The sequence below is a fragment of the Arachis stenosperma genome, chromosome 1, assembly GCF_014773155.1.
Source record: "Arachis stenosperma cultivar V10309 chromosome 1, arast.V10309.gnm1.PFL2, whole genome shotgun sequence".
NCBI classification, from domain to species: Eukaryota; Viridiplantae; Streptophyta; class Magnoliopsida; order Fabales; family Fabaceae; genus Arachis; species Arachis stenosperma.
In genome coordinates, this window is record NC_080377.1 from 88,403,033 (window position 1) to 88,422,935 (window position 19,903).

Below are 19,903 nucleotides of genomic sequence, written 5' to 3' on the forward strand. Positions count from 1 at the left end.
CACTACACAATTCAAACTCTGTCTAACTAAGTTCGAATTCTTCTACCTCTTTCTTCTACTTTTCTTCCTCTGACACCTCAAGGAATCTCTATACTGTGACATAGAGGATTCCACATTTTCTTGTTCTCTTCTCTTTCTTATGAGCAGGAGCAAAGACAAAGGCATTCTTGTTGAGGCTGATCCTGAACCTGAAAGGACCTTGAAGAGAAAGCTAAGAGAAGCTAAAGCACAACTCTCTTTAAAGGACCTGACCGAATTCTTCAAAGAAGAAGAACACATGGCAGCCGAAAACAACAACAATGCCAACAATGCAAGGAAGGTGCTGGGTGACTTTACTGCACCTACTCCCGATTTCTATGGGAGAAGCATCTCTATCCCTGCCATTGGAGCAAACAACTTTGAGCTTAAGCCTCAATTAGTTTCTCTAATGCAACAGAATTGCAAGTTCCATGGACCTCCATTGGAAGATCCTCATCAGTTCTTAGCTGAATTCTTGCAAATCTGTGACACAGTCAAGACCAATGGGGTTGACCCTGAGGTCTATAGACTGATGCTATTCCCTTTTGCTGTAAGAGACAGAGCTAGAATATGGTTGGACTCACAACCTAAAGAAAGCCTGGACTCTTGGGAAAAGCTAGTCAATGCCTTCTTGGCAAAGTTCTTTCCACCTCAAAAATTGAGTAAGCTTAGAGTGGAAGTCCAAACCTTCAGACAGAAGGATGGAGAATCCCTCTATGAAGCTTGGGAAAGATACAAACAATTAATCAGAAAATGTCCCTCAGACATGCTTTCTGAATGGAGCATCATAGGTATTTTCTATGATGGTCTCTCTGAACTATCCAAGATGTCTTTGGATAGCTCTGCTGGAGGATCTCTTCATCTGAAGAAGACGCCTACAGAAGCTCAAGAGCTCATTGAAATGGTTGCAAATAACCAATTCATGTATACTTCTGAAAGAAATCCTGTGAACAATGGGACTAATCAGAAGAAAGGAGTTCTTGAGATTGACACTCTGAATGCCATTCTGGCTCAGAACAGGATATTGACTCAACAAGTCAATTTGATCTCTCAAAGTCTGTCTGGAATGCAAAATACACCAAGCAGTACTAAGGAAGCTTCATCTGAGGAAGAAGCCTATGATCCTGAGAACCCTTCAATGGAAGAGGTGAATTACCTAGGAGAAACCAATGGAAACACCTATAATTCTTCATGGAGAAATCACCCAAATTTCTCATGGAAGAATCAAGAGAGACCTCAACAAGGTTTCAATAACAAGCCTTTTCCATCATCTTCTCAGCAACAGACAGAGAGTTCTAAGCAGAATACCTCTGACTTAGCAACAATGGTCTCTGATCTAATCAAAACCACTCAAAGTTTCATGAATGAAACAAGGTCCTCCATCAGAAATTTAGAAGGACAAGTGGGTCAGCTGAGCAAGAAAATTACTGAACTCCCTCCTAGTACTCTCCCAAGCAACACAGAAGAAAATCCAAAAGGAGAGTGCAAAGCCATAACCATGGCCGAATATGGAGAGGAAAGAGAGGAGGTGGACGCCACTGAGGAAGACCTCAATGGGCGTGCACCAACCTCCTCTGAGTTTCCCAATGAAGAACCATGGGAATCTGAGGCTCAAAATGAGACCATAGAGATTTCATTGGATTTACTTCTGCCATTCATGAGCTCTGATGAGTATTCTTCCTCTGAAGAGGATGAGTATGTCACTGAAGAGCAAGTTGCTAAATACCTTGGAGCAATCATGAAGCTAAATGACAAGTTATTTGGAAATAAGACTTGGGAGGATGAACCCCCTTTGCTCACCAAAGAACTGGATGACTTGTCTAGGCAGAGACTGCCTCAAAAGAGGCAGGATCCTGGGAAGTTTTCAATACCTTGTACCATAGGCACCATGACCTTCAAGAAGGCCTTGTGTGACTTAGGGTCAAGTGTAAACCTCATGCCCCTCTCTGTAATGGAGAAGCTAGGGATCTTTGAGGTGCAAGCTGTAAAAATCTCATTGGAGATGGCAGACAACTCAAGAAAACAAGCTCATGGACTTGTAGAGAATGTTTTGGTAAAAGTTGAAGACCATTACATCCCTACTGATTTCATAGTCCTAGAGACTGGGAAGTGCATGGATGAATCCATCATCCTTGGCAGACCCTTCCTAGCCACAGCAAAGGCTGTGATTGATGTTGATAAAGGTGAACTAATCATTCAAGTGAATGAAGAATCCTTTGTGTTTAAGGCTCAAGGATATCCCTCTGTCACCATGGAGATGAAGCTTGAAGAGCTTCCCTCAAATCAGAGACAAATAGAGCCCCCAAAGTCAAACTCTAAGTTTGGTGTTGGGAGGCCACAACCAAACTCTAAGTTTGGTGTTGAACCCCCACATTCAAACTCTAAGTTTGGTGTTGGGAGGTTCCCACATTGCTCTGATCATTTGTAAGGCTCAATGAGAGCCATCTGTCAAGCTACTGACATTAAAGAAGCGCTTGTTGGGAGGCAACCCAATGATTATATTTTATATATTTCTCTTTGTTATTTTATGTTCTTTGTAGGTTGATGATCATAAGAAGTCACAAAATCCATTGAAAAAGCAAAAATAGAATGAAAAATAGGAAGAAAAACAGCACACCCTGGAGGAAGAACTCACTGGCGTTTAAACGCCAGTGAGGCTAGCAATTGGGCGTTTAACGCCCAGTCTGGCACCATTCTGGGTGTTTAACGCCAGAAAGGGGCACCAGACTGGCGTTAAACGCCAGAAAAGGGCTAGAACCTGGCGTTAAACGCCAGAAATGGGCACCAGCCCGGCGTTTAACGCCAGAATTGGCTCAAAACACGTTTTTGAATGCCATTTGGTGCAGGGATGACTTTTCCTTGACACCTAAGGATCTGTGAACCCCACAGGATCCCCACCAACCCACCACACTCTCTCTTCTTCTTCACCCATTCACCAATCACCTCAATACCTCTTCCCCATAAACCCTTCTTCACTCCTTCATTTTCACACCACCTAAACACCACTTCTTCCCCTAATGGCCGAAACACAAAGCCATTCCCTTCTTCCTCATTTCCTCTTCTTCTACTCTCTTCTTTCTTCTTTTGCTCGAGAACGAGCAAACCTTTTAAGTTTGGTGTGGTAAAAGCATTGCTTTTTGTTTTTCCATAACCATTTATGGCATCCAAAGCCGGTTCAACTGAGAAGGCATGACCTCAAGCCCATCACTAAGAAAAGGATGGAGCAAACAAGAGACCCCTCTCATCAAGAGATCCCTGAGATACCTCAAGGGATGCACTTCCCTCCACAAGACTATTGGGAGCAAATTAACACCTCCCTAGGAGAGTTGAGTTCCAACATGGGACAACTAAAGGTGGAGCATCAAGAACACTCCATCATCATTAGAGAAGATCAAAGAATCATGAGAAAGGAGCAACAAAGACAAGGAAGAGACATTGAGGAGCTCAAGCACTCCATAGGATCTTCAAGAGAAAGAAAGAGCCGCCATCACTAAGGTGGACCCGTTCTTTAATCTCCTTGTTCTTTATTTTTCTGTTTTTCGAATTTTAGTGCTTTATGTTTATCCATGTTTGTGTCTTATGATCATTAGTGTCTTAGTGTCTATGCCTTAAAGCTATGAATATGAATCCATCACCTTTCTTAAATGAAAACTGTTTTTATTACAAAAGAACAAGAAGTACAGGATTTCAAATTCATCTTTAAAACTAGCTTAATTAGTTTGATGTGGTGGCAACACTTTTGTTCTCTGAATGTATGCTTGAACAGTGCATATGTCTTTTGAATTTGTTGTTCATGAATGTTAAAATTGTTGGCTCTTGAAAGAATGATGAAAAAGGAGACATGTTACTGAGGATCTGAAAAATCATAAAAATGATTCTTGAAGCAAGAAAAAGCAGTGAATCCAAAAAAAAAAGAGAGAAGCAAGCGAAAAAAAAAACGAAAAAAAAAGAAAGAAAAAAGAAAGAAATAAAGTTGTGATCCAAGGCAAAAAGAGTGTGCTTAAGAACCCTGGACACCTCTAATTGGGGACTTTAGCAAAGCTGAGCCACAATCTGAAAAGGTTCACCCAATTATGTGTCTGTGGCATGTATGTATCCGGTGGTAATACTGGAAGACAGAGTGCTTTGGGCCACGGCCAAGACTCAATAAGTAGCTGTGTTCAAGAATCATCATACTTAACTAGGAAAATCAATAACACTATCTGGATTCGGAGTTCCTAAAGAAGCCAATCATTCTGAATTTCAAAGGATAAAGTGAGATGCCAAAACTGTTCGGAGGCAAAAAGCTACTAGTCCCGCTCATCTAATTTGGAGCTTAGTTTCATTGATAATTTGGAGTCTATAGTATATTCTCTTCTTTTTATCTTATTTGATTTTCAGTTGCTTGAGGACAAGCAACAATTTAAGTTTGGTGTTGTCATGAGCGGATAATTTGTACGCTTTTTGGCATTGTTTTTAGTATGTTTTTGGTAGTTTTAGTTGAGTTTTTATTATATTTTTATTAGTTTTTAGTTAAAATTCACTTTTCTGGACTTTACTATGAGTTTGTGTGTTTTTCTGTGATTTCAGGTATTTTCTGGCTGAAATTGAGGGATCTGAGCAAAAATCTGATCCAGAGACTCAAAAGGACTGCAGATGCTGTTGGATTCTGACCTCCCTGCACTCGAAGTGGATTTTCTGGAGCTACAGATGCCCAATTGGCGCGCTCTCAACGGCGTTGGAAAGTAGACATCCTGGGCTTTCCAGCAATATATGATAGTCCATACTTTGCCCAAGATTTGATGGCCCAAACCGGCGTTCAAAGTCACCTACAGAAATTCCAGCGTTAAACGCCGGAACTGGCACCTAATTGGGAGTTAAACGCCCAAACTGGCATAAAAGCTGGCGTTTAACTCCAAGGAGAGTCTCTACACGAAAATGCTTCATTTGCTCAGCCCAAGCACACACCAAGTGGGCCCGGAAGTGGATTTTTATGTCATTTACTCATCTCTGTACACCCTAGGTTACTAGTTTTCTATAAGTAGGACCTTTTACTATTGTATTTTCATCTTTGGACATCTAGTTCTTAGATCATTGGGAGGCTGGCCATTCGGCCATGCCTAGACCTTGTTCTTATGTATTTTCAACGGTGGAGTTTCTACACACCATAGATTAAGGTGTGGAGCTCTGCTGTACCTCGAGTATTAATGCAATTACTATTGTTCTTCCATTCAATTCCGCTTGTTCTTATTCTAAGATATCACTTGTTCTTCAACTTGATGAATGTGATGATCCGTGACAATCATCATCATTCTCACCTATGAACAAGGTGACTGACAACCACTTTTGTTCTGTAAGCAACCAAGGCTCTAGTGAATATCTCTTGGATTCTTTAATCGGAATCTTCGTGGTATAGGCAGGACCTGATGGCGGCATTCAAGAGAATCCGGAAGGTCTAACCTTGTCTGTGGTATTCTGAGTAGGATTCAATGATTGAATGACTGTGACGTGCTTCAAACTCCTAGCAGGCGGGGCGTTAGTGACAGACGCAAAAGTATCAATTGATATTATTCCGGTCTGACCGAGAACCGACAGCTGAATTCCGCTATGCCGTGACAGGGCATATGCCAATCGCTTTCACTGAGAGGATGGGAGGTAGCCACTGACAATGGTGAAACCCTACATGAGCTTGCCATGGAAAGGAGTAAGAAGGATTGGATGAAGACAGTAGGAAAGCAGAGAGACGGAAGGGAAGGCATCTTCATTCGCTTATCTGAAGCTCTCACCAATGATATATATAAGTATCTCTATCTTTATCTCTATGCTTTATTCGTTTATCACTATACCCATTTGAGTCTGCCTGACTGAGATTTACAAGGTGACCATAGCTTGCTTCATACCAATAATCTCCGTGGGATCGACCCTTACTCGCGTAAGGTATTACTTGGACGACCCAGTGCACTTGCTGGTTAGTTGTGCGAAGTTGTAGTGATCACAATTTCGCGCACCAACCCTATTAAATATATTCTATTATGGTCTCTCTGAATTTTCGAAAATGTCATTGGACCATTCTGCAGGTGGATCTATTCACCTGAAGAAAACGCCTGAAGAGGCTCAAGAACTCATTGACATGGTTGCAAACAACCAGTTCATGTATACCTCTGAGAGGAATTCCGTGAATAATGGGATACCTCAGAAGAAAGGAGTTCTTGAAATTGATGCTCTGAATGCCATATTGGCTCAGAACAAAATGTTGACTCAACAGGTCAACATGATCTCTCAAAATCTGAATGGATTGCAACATGCATCCAACAGTACTAGAGAGGCAGCTTCTGAAGAAGCTTATGATCCTGAGAACCCTGCCATAGCAGAGGTTAATTACATGGGTGAACCATATGGAAACACCTATAACCCATCATGGAGAAATCATCCAAATTTCTCCTGGAAGGATCAACAAAAGCCTCAACAAGGCTTTAATAATGGTGGACGCAATAGGCTGAGCAATAGCAAGCCATATCCATCATCTTCTCAGCAACAGACAGAGAATTCTGAACAAAACACTTCTAATTTAGCCAATGTAGTCTCTGATCTGTCAAAGGCCACCTTCAGTTTCATGAGTGAAACAAGATCCTCCATTAGAAATCTGGAGGCACAAGTGGGCCAGCTGAGTAAGAAAGTCATTGAAACTCCTCTCAGTACTCTCCCAAGCAATATAGAAGAGAATCCAAAAGGAGAGTGCAAAGCCATTGACATAGTCAAAGTGACCGAATGCACAAGGGAGGAGGAGGACGAAAATCCTAGTGAGGAAGACCTCCTGGGACGCCCCTCAAGCAAGAAGGAGTTTCCTATTAAGGATCCAAAGGAATCTGAGGCTCATATAGAGACCATAGAGATTCCATTAAATCTCCTTCTGCCATTCATGAGCTCTGAAGACTATTCTTCCTCTGAAGAGGATGAAGATGTAACTGGAGAGCAAGTTGCTCAATATTTAGGAGCTATCATGAAGCTGAATGCCAAGTTATTTGGTAATGAGACTTGGGAAAGTGAACCTCCCTTGCTTATTAGTGAACTAGATACTTGGATTCAGAAAACTCTACCTCAAAAGAAACAAGATCCTGGCAAGTTCTTAATACCCTGTACCATAGGCACCATTGATGACATGTTACCATGTCATATTTTTCTATGCTTTTTTCCTTTGTTTTCAATAGGTTTTATGCACTTTCTTGAACCATAAGCAAGCCAATTGGGTAGATTTTCATGCTTCCTTTGATTTAATCAACCATGTATGAATTCATGCTATTTCTTGAGGTTTGATGCCATAATTGATGCATATTAGGATAGAATGATCATCTCATGATTTTGAGCATAGCTTTGATGTGTTTGATTGATTTATGATAGGTGAAGACAGCTTGGGAAAGGGTTGAAGTAAGAAGGAATGGCTAGAAGCTAAGAGAAGACAATGAAACAAGTGAAATTGAACCAGGAAGAATAAAGTTGGACTTGAAGTTAGCCCTCAAACGTTGGCACAAACTTTTGGATGAAAAGTTAGCCTCAACGTTAGCCCCCTAACTTGGAGGCTAACGTTGGAAATTGAAAATGCTTCCCAGGGTGTTCCACGTTTGCGCCAACGTTAGCCCCCTAACTTGGAGGCTAACGTTGGCATGAAAATTCCTCCCAGGGGCTGCCAACGTTTGCGCCAACGTTAGCCCCCTAACTTGGAGGCTAACGTTGGCATGGAAATTTACTCCCAGGGGCTGGCCAAAGTTTGCGCCAACGTTAGCCCCCAAACTTGGAGGCTAACGTTGGCACATGAAAACACAACAGCTTGAAGGGGTGTACTTCCAACGAGAATAACTTGAGCTAGAGAGCTCCAAATGAGGTGATTCAAAAAGCATTGGAAAGTAGGAATCAAGAGCTTTCCAAGCATATATGGCACTGCATGGTGGACACTAAAATTGAGGGAGAAAACTGCCCCGCAATGTGCATAAACGAACATGGTGGCAACCTGCAGTAAGGCCAACTGACCTCTGCACCTTCAAAGGAGTATAACTCGAGCTGTAGAGCTCCAAATAATGTGCTCCCAACGGAATTGGAAAGTAGACATCCAGGGCTTTCCAACAATGTATAATAGTATGGGGTGGACAATACATTTGAGCCTCCAGAACTGGCCTTTTCGCCAACGTTTGAGGGCTAACGTTACCTCAAACGCTGCACACCAAAGCCAGCGACCATGCCCTCTTCAAATGATCATAACTTGAGTTGTAGATGTCCAATTGAAGTGATTCCAAGTGGGTTAGAAAGCTGACATTCAGAGCTTTCCAACCATATATGATAGTCTATATTGGGCATAAAATTGGCAACATGACAAGAGGACAAAGTTGGCCCCATAAATGTGCATAAGGGAGGCCAACGTTCATACCAGCAAGATTTGTGGGCTGCTATGAAAAGTTGGAGCCAAAGTTAGACCCCTAACGTTAGCTCCAACTTTTGGTCCAACTTTTGCAAACTCAACCCGGTTCAATTCGGTTCCTCTTCAAACTCCAAGAGCAATCAACCAAGGCCTTTATCAACCCAATTCCATCAAGAGCAAGGGCCCAAATGATCATCACTCAAAGGCACAAGAAATAGATAAAATAGGAATTTCATTTAACTGTAATTTGTTTTTAATTTCATTTTCATTTTGTAAAGCCTATATAAGGCATCATTTTCATATTTGGAAGGAGGCTGGCTCCACTAGGGAGCATTAGGAGTAGATAGCTCTCTCTTTTAGTTTTCATTTCTGTTTTGAATCTTGGGTGGAGATTGGAAGGAATTCTGTTTTCATTCTCACCTTGAGAATTCTCGTTGTTCTTCTTCTACAAAATTTCAGTGAATTAAGGATTTGAATCAACACTCTGTTTATTGCTTTCATCTCTATTTCTTCTTCAAATTGTTTCTCTGTTGGATCAAGGAAGGACTTGAGATCTAGACTTGTTTTCTAGTCTCATTGAGCCCCTGAGATCTTCAATTTCTCTTTTAGATTTTGCAATTGAGCCAAGCTGCTTTCTATTTTGATTCTACAAGTAATTTTCCAAATCCATTTGAATATGCTGCATCTTTTAATTCTCTGTTTGATTGCACTTTGAATTCTCTTGTTTAGTTTTAATTCCCAGCACCCCAACTCCTTTATTCTTCCTGCAATTTAAATTTTCAGTTGCTTGAATTACTTCCTTCTTTAGTTTCCAGCACCCACTCCCCTTTACATTCACTGCAATTTACATTTCTTGTCATTTAAGCTTCCGCTCATTTAAGTTTCTGTCAAATTTAGCTTCTGCACTTTTAATTCTTGCAATTTACTTTCTGTTGGTCACTTTTCACACAATTCACTCAATGTTAGCTTGACTAAACTAATCACCCACTAAAGTTGCTTGATCCATCAATCCCTGTGGGATCGACCTCACTCCCGTGAGTTTTTATTACTTGATGCGACCCGGTGCACTTGCCGGTTAGATTGGTGTGTTTTTGGGAGAAATTCATTTTTCCACCAAAATATCCCATCAAGTTTTTGGCGCCGTTGCCGGGGATTGATTAGATCAACAATGATTAAGTGGGTGAGAAGTCTAGATCAAGCATTTTCTTTATTTTTGTTCTCTGTTCTAAGTTGAAACCAAGGTGTTTGAGTTATTGCCTCACTAAGAAATTCATCTCTGAGATATGAATTTCAATTTTTCTTGGTGTTGTGTTTTACAAAATTCAAATGGAGTTCAACTCATCTTATGATCAAACAAATTTTATGGGATATTACCCACCATCACCAATCTCTAATGGTGGTTGGGAATATCACCAAGAAACTTCAAATTCTGGGCACTCCAATTCATGGAGCTATGCTTCAGAGACACAAGATGAGCAAGAAAATCATATGGGATACCAACCACCACCACAAAATGATTCAAGTCATTATCCTCATGGTAGATGGGGGTGTCGCCACAGAATGAAAGAGCATCCACCCTCACGTCCCAGTTTCTCAACTAAAAGTTCTTCATCACTTGATTATGCCTCAACACAAAGTTTCCTCCAAAATCCATACCAGTCATCTCATCAATCACACAACTCATTCCACACACCTCAACACAACTTCACCACAACACATTCACGTCACCAAAATTACTCTCAACCTTCATCTCTTGAATTAACAGATGAGGAATACCTTGAAGGCATTGAATTAACAGATGAGGAATACCTTGAAGCCATTGAAATACAGAAAAGACTAGTGGAATTTTACACAAAATCCCCATCTTGGGAAGAAACCATCCTCGAGCAGATAAATAGGTCTTTAGAGCAAACAAAGAGGAACTTAGAACCATCAAACAGTACGGATGAAGACAAATTTGTGGGTGAGGAAGTGGAAAAGCAAGATGAGGAAGCCTCTGTGTCAAGAGAAATTTCAATAAAAAATGAGAATGAGGTGGTTGAACCTGAAACTGCACTAGAGATAACAAGAGAACATGAAGACTCACAGCTCTCACAAACTCCCCTGGACCAAAACGCCTCAACACTCGACTCCATGATTGAAAGGTTTGAAGAGGAGATGAAGAAATGTTGGGAAAATCGACAAACCTCCCCCATGATAGAGCTATTAAAACAAAAGTTGGGTGCAAGGAAAGGAGTGGAGGAGCAGGAAAGTGAGGAAGTCATTTCAGAGAATTCACACTCAAGTGAAGCAGAAAATCACATGAAGGAAAGGCTCGTGGAACCACCAATACAAGAGGCCCTTAATGAAGAAATCACTCCAATAATCACACAGCAACCATGTCTTGACATCCAAGAAGTGAAGGCAATTGACAAAAGCACCAAGAAGAGGATTGTGACCAAGATACCAAAGACAACATTCATGAGAAGGCCAACTGCAAACAATCCTCCCCCTGATCCAGCAAGCAAGATCAATCAAGCCAATTTCACAAGGGAGCTTGTTGAAAGAAGACCAAGACGGGGGACAATAACTGAAACTTCTCCCCTCTTGGAGTCATTCCTCTTAACAAACTGGAAGAAGAGGAAGAAAGTAAAGAACAACATTCCAACAGTAGGTAACGTTTCTCTTCTATGCTTTGTTTTCTTTCTTTACTTTGTTTAAATTCAATAAAATGGCATATGGTTACAATCTAAGTTTGGTGTTGCCCTGCAACAAATTGTTCTCAATCTTTTTGGATGATTGCATCAAAATCAAAAATGAAAGTGACACACCAAGATTCTAAGTTTGGTGTGCCACTTATTTTCTATGCAATTTATTCAAGCAACACTACTTGTCTGCATAATCATAATGCCTCTGCAGTTTCATTTGTCTCTTTTAATTTGACACTTTTTCATTCTGCTTTCTTTAGTCATTTTTTTTTCAGTTTTTAAATGCTTTTAATTTAGTTTGCTTAGCTACTGTGTTTGTTAATACATTACCAAGAGAGCTTTATTCATGGCAAATCTTGGCTTGGTGATTGTATTCAATAAATAACAGTTTTTCTTGTTTAGTTTTAATTCAAATAAAGTGACATATGGTTGCATTCTAAGTTTGGTGTTGCTATGCAACAAAATTTGGTTCCAATTCTTACAAGATACTTGCATTAATTCCAAGTGAAAGTGTCACACTAAGTTTGGTATGCCACTTATCTTTTATGCAATGTATTGTGCACACCTTCTTATCTCTGCAATCAAAATGTCTCTGTCTCTTGTGCCTTGATTTTTATCTTTAATTTTGCTTGCTTAGAACACATGTACTACTAACTTTTCATTGTGTAAGACATTCATGATCCATCTTAGCCCCATAGCCGTTGTTCTAATTGTTGCTTGAGGATGAGCAAGCATTTTGAGTTGGCAAGGGAAAGAGGAAGAATGGGAGGAAAACGACAACAATAGAGAAGATGAGCCACAAGGTTGTAAAGTTCCTTTTCCTCTCATTTGTTTCAAGCACTATAAATTGCATGATTGTCTTTACCTTCTCTGTATGCATGTGTGTATGAAAAGGCATAGTTTGATTTCTAAATTGCAACATGGTGCTATGTCATTATGATTACCAACTTGAGTTTTGTGAATTCAAAAGCAACAAAGTATCATGATCATAAACAAACAAGGCATTAAAGAAGATTTTAGCATGTGCATAAAAGTATTGGAAAGCTAGTATGTTTGATTGTTGCTTAATTGCATTGGATTTTATTTAATTGAAGTTTTCATCTAGGACATTTTGTGAAATCTTTTGAAAATCATGAAACCTTGAAGAAGCAAATACAATTAAAGCAAGAAAAGAAAAAGGGAAAGAATGAGAAAGCTGAAGGCTCTGAGTACCAATGGCAATTTATTTGTTAAGTGCTTGTGGTGTTTATGTATCAAGCCAAATGCTTGAAAACAAAACACTTAGAAGTCAAGGCTAGGCTCAAAGTGCAAAAGCACTCCCTCAAAGCTCAAGGCTCTGAGCATCAATGATTAGGGAGTCAAGAAAAGAAAAGAAAAATGAGCTTAATGAAGTCCTCTAATCAAATGCTTGTGGTGCTTATGTATCAAGTGGTAATACTTGAAAACAAAGCATTTAGAAGTCGTAGCTTTGTTATCAACTCATGGGGCAAAGCACCCAAAAGGAGAAGCTAAATAAAAAAATCAAAAGCTTGTTTCAAGGAAGAAATATAGAAGAAAGATTTCATAAATTGAGCTAGATGGAAGCATCAATCATTTACATTTCTTTTGTGATTATAGCATGCTTAGAAAACTAGCTTACCATGAACATTGAGTTGCTAATCTTCTTTCCTTGGATTGTCAATCTTTATTGCATGATTCTTTTCTTGCTTGGGGACAAGCAAGGTTTAAGTTTGGTGTTGTGATGACATGTTACCATGTCATGTTTTTCTATACTTTTTTCCTTTGTTTTCAATAGGTTTTATGCACTTTCTTGAACCATAAGCAAGCCAATTGGGTAGATTTTCATGCTTCCTTTGATTTAATCAACCATGTATGAATTCATGCTATTTCTTGAGGTTTGATGCCATAATTGATGCATATTAGGATAGAAAGATCATCTCATGATTTTGAGCATAGCTTTGATGTGTTTGATTGATTTATGATAGGTGAAGACAGCTTGGGAAAGGGTTGAAGTAAGAAGGAATGGCTAGAAGCTAAGAGAAGACAATGAAACAAGTGAAATTGAACCAGGAAGAATAAAGTTGGACTTGAAGTTAGCCCTCAAACGTTGGCACAAACTTTTGGATGAAAAGTTAGCCTCAACGTTAGCCCCCTAACTTGGAGGCTAACGTTGGAAATTGAAAATGCTTCCCAGGGTGTTCCACGTTTGCGCCAACGTTAGCCCCCTAACTTGGAGGCTAACGTTGGCATGAAAATTCCTCCCAGGGGCTGCCAACGTTTGTGCCAACGTTAGCCCCCTAACTTGGAGGCTAACGTTGGCATGGAAATTTACTCGCAGGGGCTGGCCAAAGTTTGCGCCAACGTTAGCCCCCAAACTTGGAGGCTAACGTTGGCACATGAAAACACAACAGCTTGAAGGGGTGTACTTCCAACGAGAATAACTTGAGCTAGAGAGCTCCAAATGAGGTGATTCAAAAAGCATTGGAAAGTAGGAATCAAGAGCTTTCCAAGCATATATGGCACTGCATGGTGGACACTAAAATTGAGGGAGAAAACTGCCCCGCAATGTGCATAAACGAACATGGTGGCAACCTGCAGTAAGGCCAACTGACCTCTGCACCTTCAAAGGAGTATAACTCGAGCTGTAGAGCTCCAAATAGTGTGCTCCTAACGGCATTGGAAAGTAGACATCCAGGGCTTTCCAACAATGTATAATAGTATGGGGTGGACAATACATTTGAGCCTCCAGAACTGGCGTTTTCGCCAACGTTTGAGGGCTAACGTTACCTCAAACGCTGCACACCAAAGCCAGCGACCATGCCCTCTTCAAATGATCATAACTTGAGTTGTAGATGTCCAGTTGAAATGATTCCAAGTGGGTTAGAAAGCTGACATTCAGAGCTTTCCAACCATATATGATAGTCTATATTGGGCATAAAATTGGCAACATGACAAGAGGACAAAGTTGGCCCCATAAATGTGCATAAGGGAGGCCAACGTTAGGGTCAAAGTTAGACCCCTAACGTTGGCACCAACGTTCATACCAGCAAGATTTGTGGGCTGCTATGAAAAGTTGGAGCCAAAGTTAGACCCCTAACGTTAGCTCCAACTTTTGGTCCAACTTTTGTAAACTCAACCCGGTTCAATTCGGTTCCTCTTCAAACTCCAAGAGCAATCAACCAAGGCCTTTATCAACCCAATTCCATCAAGAGCAAGGGCCCAAATGATCATCACTCAAAGGCACAAGAAATAGATAAAATAGGAATTTCATTTAACTGTAATTTGTTTTTAATTTCATTTTCATTTTGTAAAGCCTATATAAGGCATCATTTTCATATTTTGAAGGAGGCTGGCTCCACTAGGGAGCATTAGGAGTAGATAGCTCTCTCTTTTAGTTTTCATTTCTGTTTTGAATCTTGGGTGGAGATTGGAAGGAATTCTGTTTTCATTCTCACCTTGAGAATTCTCGTTGTTCTTCTTCTACAAAATTTCAGTGAATTAAGGATTTGAATCAACACTCTGTTTATTGCTTTCATCTCTATTTCTTCTTCAAATTGTTTCTCTGTTGGATCAAGGAAGGACTTGAGATCTAGACTTGTTTTCTAGTCTCATTGAGCCCCTGAGATCTTCAATTTCTCTTTTAGATTTTGCAATTGAGCCAAGCTGCTTTCTATTTTGATTCTACAAGTAATTTTCCAAATCCATTTGAATATGCTGCATCTTTTAATTCTCTGTTTGATTGCACTTTGAATTCTCTTGTTTAGTTTTAATTCCCAGCACCCCAACTCCTTTATTCTTCCTGCAATTTAAATTTTCAGTTGCTTGAATTACTTCCTTCTTTAGTTTCCAGCACCCACTCCCCTTTACATTCACTGCAATTTACATTTCTTGTCATTTAAGCTTCCGCCCATTTAAGTTTCTGTCAAATTTAGCTTCTGCACTTTTAATTCTTGCAATTTACTTTCTGTTGGTCACTTTTCACACAATTCACTCAATGTTAGCTTGACTAAACTAATCACCCACTAAAGTTGCTTGATCCATCAATCCCTGTGGGATCGACCTCACTCCCGTGAGTTTTTATTACTTGATGCGACCCGGTGCACTTGCCGGTTAGATTGGTGTGTTTTTGGGAGAAATTCATTTTTCCACCAAAATATCCCATCAAGTTTTTGGCGCCGTTGCCGGGGATTGATTAGATCAACAATGATTAAGTGGGTGAGAAGTCTAGATCAAGCATTTTCTTTATTTTTGTTCTCTGTTCTAAGTTGAAACCAAGGTGTTTGAGTTATTGCCTCACTAAGAAATTCATCTCTGAGATATGAATTTCAATTTTTCTTGGTGTTGTGTTTTACAAAATTCAAATGGAGTTCAACTCATCTTATGATCAAACAAATTTTATGGGATATTACCCACCATCACCAATCTCTAATGGTGGTTGAGAATATCACCAAGAAACTTCAAATTCTGGGCACTCCAATTCATGGAGCTATGCTTCAGAGACACAAGATGAGCAAGAAAATCATATGGGATACCAACCACCACCACAAAATGATTCAAGTCATTATCCTCATGGTAGATGGGGGTGTCGCCACAGAATGAAAGAGCATCCACCCTCACGTCCCAGTTTCTCAACTAAAAGTTCTTCATCACTTGATTATGCCTCAACACAAAGTTTCCTCCAAAATCCATACCAGTCATCTCATCAATCACACAACTCATTCCACACACCTCAACACAACTTCACCACAACACATTCACGTCACCAAAATTACTCTCAACCTTCATCTCTTGAATTAACAGATGAGGAATACCTTGAAGGCATTGAATTAACAGATGAGGAATACCTTGAAGCCATTGAAATACAGAAAAGACTAGTGGAATTTTACACAAAATCCCCATCTTGGGAAGAAACCATCCTCGAGCAGATAAATAGGTCTTTAGAGCAAACAAAGAGGAACTTAGAACCATCAAACAGTACGGATGAAGACAAATTTGTGGGTGAGGAAGTGGAAAAGCAAGATGAGGAAGCCTCTGTGTCAAGAGAAATTTCAATAAAAAATGAGAATGAGGTGGTTGAACCTGAAACTGCACTAGAGATAACAAGAGAACATGAAGACTCACAGCTCTCACAAACTCCCCTGGACCAAAACGCCTCAACACTCGACTCCATGATTGAAAGGTTTGAAGAGGAGATGAAGAAATGTTGGGAAAATCGACAAACCTCCCCCATGATAGAGCTATTAAAACAAAAGTTGGGTGCAAGGAAAGGAGTGGAGGAGCAGGAAAGTGAGGAAGTCATTTCAGAGAATTCACACTCAAGTGAAGCAGAAAATCACATGAAGGAAAGGCTCGTGGAACCACCAATACAAGAGGCCCTTAATGAAGAAATCACTCCAATAATCACACAGCAACCATGTCTTGACATCCAAGAAGTGAAGGCAATTGACAAAAGCACCAAGAAGAGGATTGTGACCAAGATACCAAAGACAACATTCATGAGAAGGCCAACTGCAAACAATCCTCCCCCTGATCCAGCAAGCAAGATCAATCAAGCCAATTTCACAAGGGAGCTTGTTGAAAGAAGACCAAGACGGGGGACAATAACTGAAACTTCTCCCCTCTTGGAGTCATTCCTCTTAACAAACTGGAAGAAGAGGAAGAAAGTAAAGAACAACATTCCAACAGTAGGTAACGTTTCTCTTCTATGCTTTGTTTTCTTTCTTTACTTTGTTTAAATTCAATAAAATGGCATATGGTTACAATCTAAGTTTGGTGTTGCCCTGCAACAAATTGTTCTCAATCTTTTTGGATGATTGCATCAAAATCAAAAATGAAAGTGACACACCAAGATTCTAAGTTTGGTGTGCCACTTATTTTCTATGCAATTTATTCAAGCAACACTACTTGTCTGCATAATCATAATGCCTCTGCAGTTTCATTTGTCTCTTTTAATTTGACACTTTTTCATTCTGCTTTCTTTAGTCATTTTTTTTTCAGTTTTTAAATGCTTTTAATTTAGTTTGCTTAGCTACTGTGTTTGTTAATACATTACCAAGAGAGCTTTATTCATGGCAAATCTTGGCTTGGTGATTGTATTCAATAAATAACAGTTTTTCTTGTTTAGTTTTAATTCAAATAAAGTGACATATGGTTGCATTCTAAGTTTGGTGTTGCTATGCAACAAAATTTGGTTCCAATTCTTACAAGATACTTGCATTAATTCCAAGTGAAAGTGTCACACTAAGTTTGGTATGCCACTTATCTTTTATGCAATGTATTGTGCACACCTTCTTATCTCTGCAATCAAAATGTCTCTGTCTCTTGTGCCTTGATTTTTATCTTTAATTTTGCTTGCTTAGAACACATGTACTACTAACTTTTCATTGTGTAAGACATTCATGATCCATCTTAGCCCCATAGCCGTTGTTCTAATTGTTGCTTGAGGATGAGCAAGCATTTTGAGTTGGCAAGGGAAAGAGGAAGAATGGGAGGAAAACGACAACAATAGAGAAGATGAGCCACAAGGTTGTAAAGTTCCTTTTCCTCTCATTTGTTTCAAGCACTATAAATTGCATGATTGTCTTTACCTTCTCTGTATGCATGTGTGTATGAAAAGGCATAGTTTGATTTCTAAATTGCAACATGGTGCTATGTCATTATGATTACCAACTTGAGTTTTGTGAATTCAAAAGCAACAAAGTATCATGATCATAAACAAACAAGGCATTAAAGAAGATTTTAGCATGTGCATAAAAGTATTGGAAAGCTAGTATGTTTGATTGTTGCTTAATTGCATTGGATTTTATTTAATTGAAGTTTTCATCTAGGACATTTTGTGAAATCTTTTGAAAATCATGAAAACCTTGAAGAAGCAAATACAATTAAAGCAAGAAAAGAAAAAGGGAAAGAATGAGAAAGCTGAAGGCTCTGAGTACCAATGGCAATTTATTTGTTAAGTGCTTGTGGTGTTTATGTATCAAGCCAAATGCTTGAAAACAAAACACTTAGAAGTCAAGGCTAGGCTCAAAGTGCAAAAGCACTCCCTCAAAGCTCAAGGCTCTGAGCATCAATGATTAGAGAGTCAAGAAAAGAAAAGAAAAATGAGCTTAATGAAGTCCTCTAATCAAATGCTTGTGGTGCTTATGTATCAAGTGGTAATACTTGAAAACAAAGCATTTAGAAGTCGTAGCTTTGTTATCAACTCATGGGGCAAAGCACCCAAAAGGAGAAGCTAAATAAAAAAATCAAAAGCTTGTTTCAAGGAAGAAATATAGAAGAAAGATTTCATAAATTGAGCTAGATGGAAGCATCAATCATTTACATTTCTTTTGTGATTATAGCATGCTTAGAAAACTAGCTTACCATGAACATTGAGTTGCTAATCTTCTTTCCTTGGATTGTCAATCTTTATTGCATGATTCTTTTCTTGCTTGGGGACAAGCAAGGTTTAAGTTTGGTGTTGTGATGACATGTTACCATGTCATGTTTTTCTATGCTTTTTTCCTTTGTTTTCAATAGGTTTTATGCACTTTCTTGAACCATAAGCAAGCCAATTGGGTAGATTTTCATGCTTCCTTTGATTTAATCAACCATGTATGAATTCATGCTATTTCTTGAGGTTTGATGCCATAATTGATGCATATTAGGATAGAATGATCATCTCATGATTTTGAGCATAGCTTTGATGTGTTTGATTGATTTATGATAGGTGAAGACAGCTTGGGAAAGGGTTGAAGTAAGAAGGAATGGCTAGAAGCTAAGAGAAGACAATGAAACAAGTGAAATTGAACCAGGAAGAATAAAGTTGGACTTGAAGTTAGCCCTCAAACGTTGGCACAAACTTTTGGATAAAAAGTTAGCCTCAACGTTAGCCCCCTAACTTGGAGGCTAACGTTGGAAATTGAAAATGCTTCCCAGGGTGTTCCACGTTTGCGCCAACGTTAGCCCCCTAACTTGGAGGCTAACGTTGGCATGAAAATTCCTCCCAGGGGCTGCCAACGTTTGCGCCAACGTTAGCCCCCTAACTTGGAGGCTAACGTTGGCATGGAAATTTACTCCCAGGGGCTGGCCAAAGTTTGCGCCAACGTTAGCCCCCAAACTTGGAGGCTAACGTTGGCACATGAAAACACAACAGCTTGAAGGGGTGTACTTCCAACGAGAATAACTTGAGCTAGAGAGCTCCAAATGAGGTGATTCAAAAAGCATTGGAAAGTAGGAATCAAGAGCTTTCCAAGCATATATGGCACTGCATGGTGGACACTAAAATTGAGGGAGAAAACTGCCCCGCAATGTGCATAAACGAACATGGTGGCAACCTGCAGTAAGGCCAACTGACCTCTGCACCTTCAAAGGAGTATAACTCGAGCTTTAGAGCTCCAAATAATGTGCTCCCAACGGCATTGGAAAGTAGACATCCAGGGCTTTCCAACAATGTATAATAGTATGGGGTGGACAATACATTTGAGCCTCCAGAACTGGCGTTTTCGCCAACGTTTGAGGGCTAACGTTACCTCAAACGCTGCACACCAAAGCCAGCGACCATGCCCTCTTCAAATGATCATAACTTGAGTTGTAGATGTCCAATTGAAGTGATTCCAAGTGGGTTAGAAAGCTGACATTCAGAGATTTCCAACCATATATGATAGTCTATATTGGGCATAAAATTGGCAACATGACAAGAGGACAAAGTTGGCCCCATAAATGTGCATAAGGGAGGCCAACGTTAGGGTCAAAGTTAGACCCCTAACGTTGGCACCAACGTTCATACCAGCAAGATTTGTGGGCTGCTATGAAAAGTTGGAGCCAAAGT

The 19,903-nt window shown here is 39.8% G+C and overlaps 1 non-coding gene across 1 annotated transcript; it reads right to left on the minus strand.

The window, feature by feature from the left end:
- Positions 1–682: 682 nt before the first annotated feature.
- LOC130949157 (small nucleolar RNA R71) lies at positions 683–790 on the minus strand. Its single transcript, XR_009073338.1, has one exon. It is a non-coding gene; the product is annotated as a small nucleolar RNA R71 (small nucleolar RNA).
- Between the last annotated feature and the right edge of the window lie 19,113 nt (positions 791–19,903).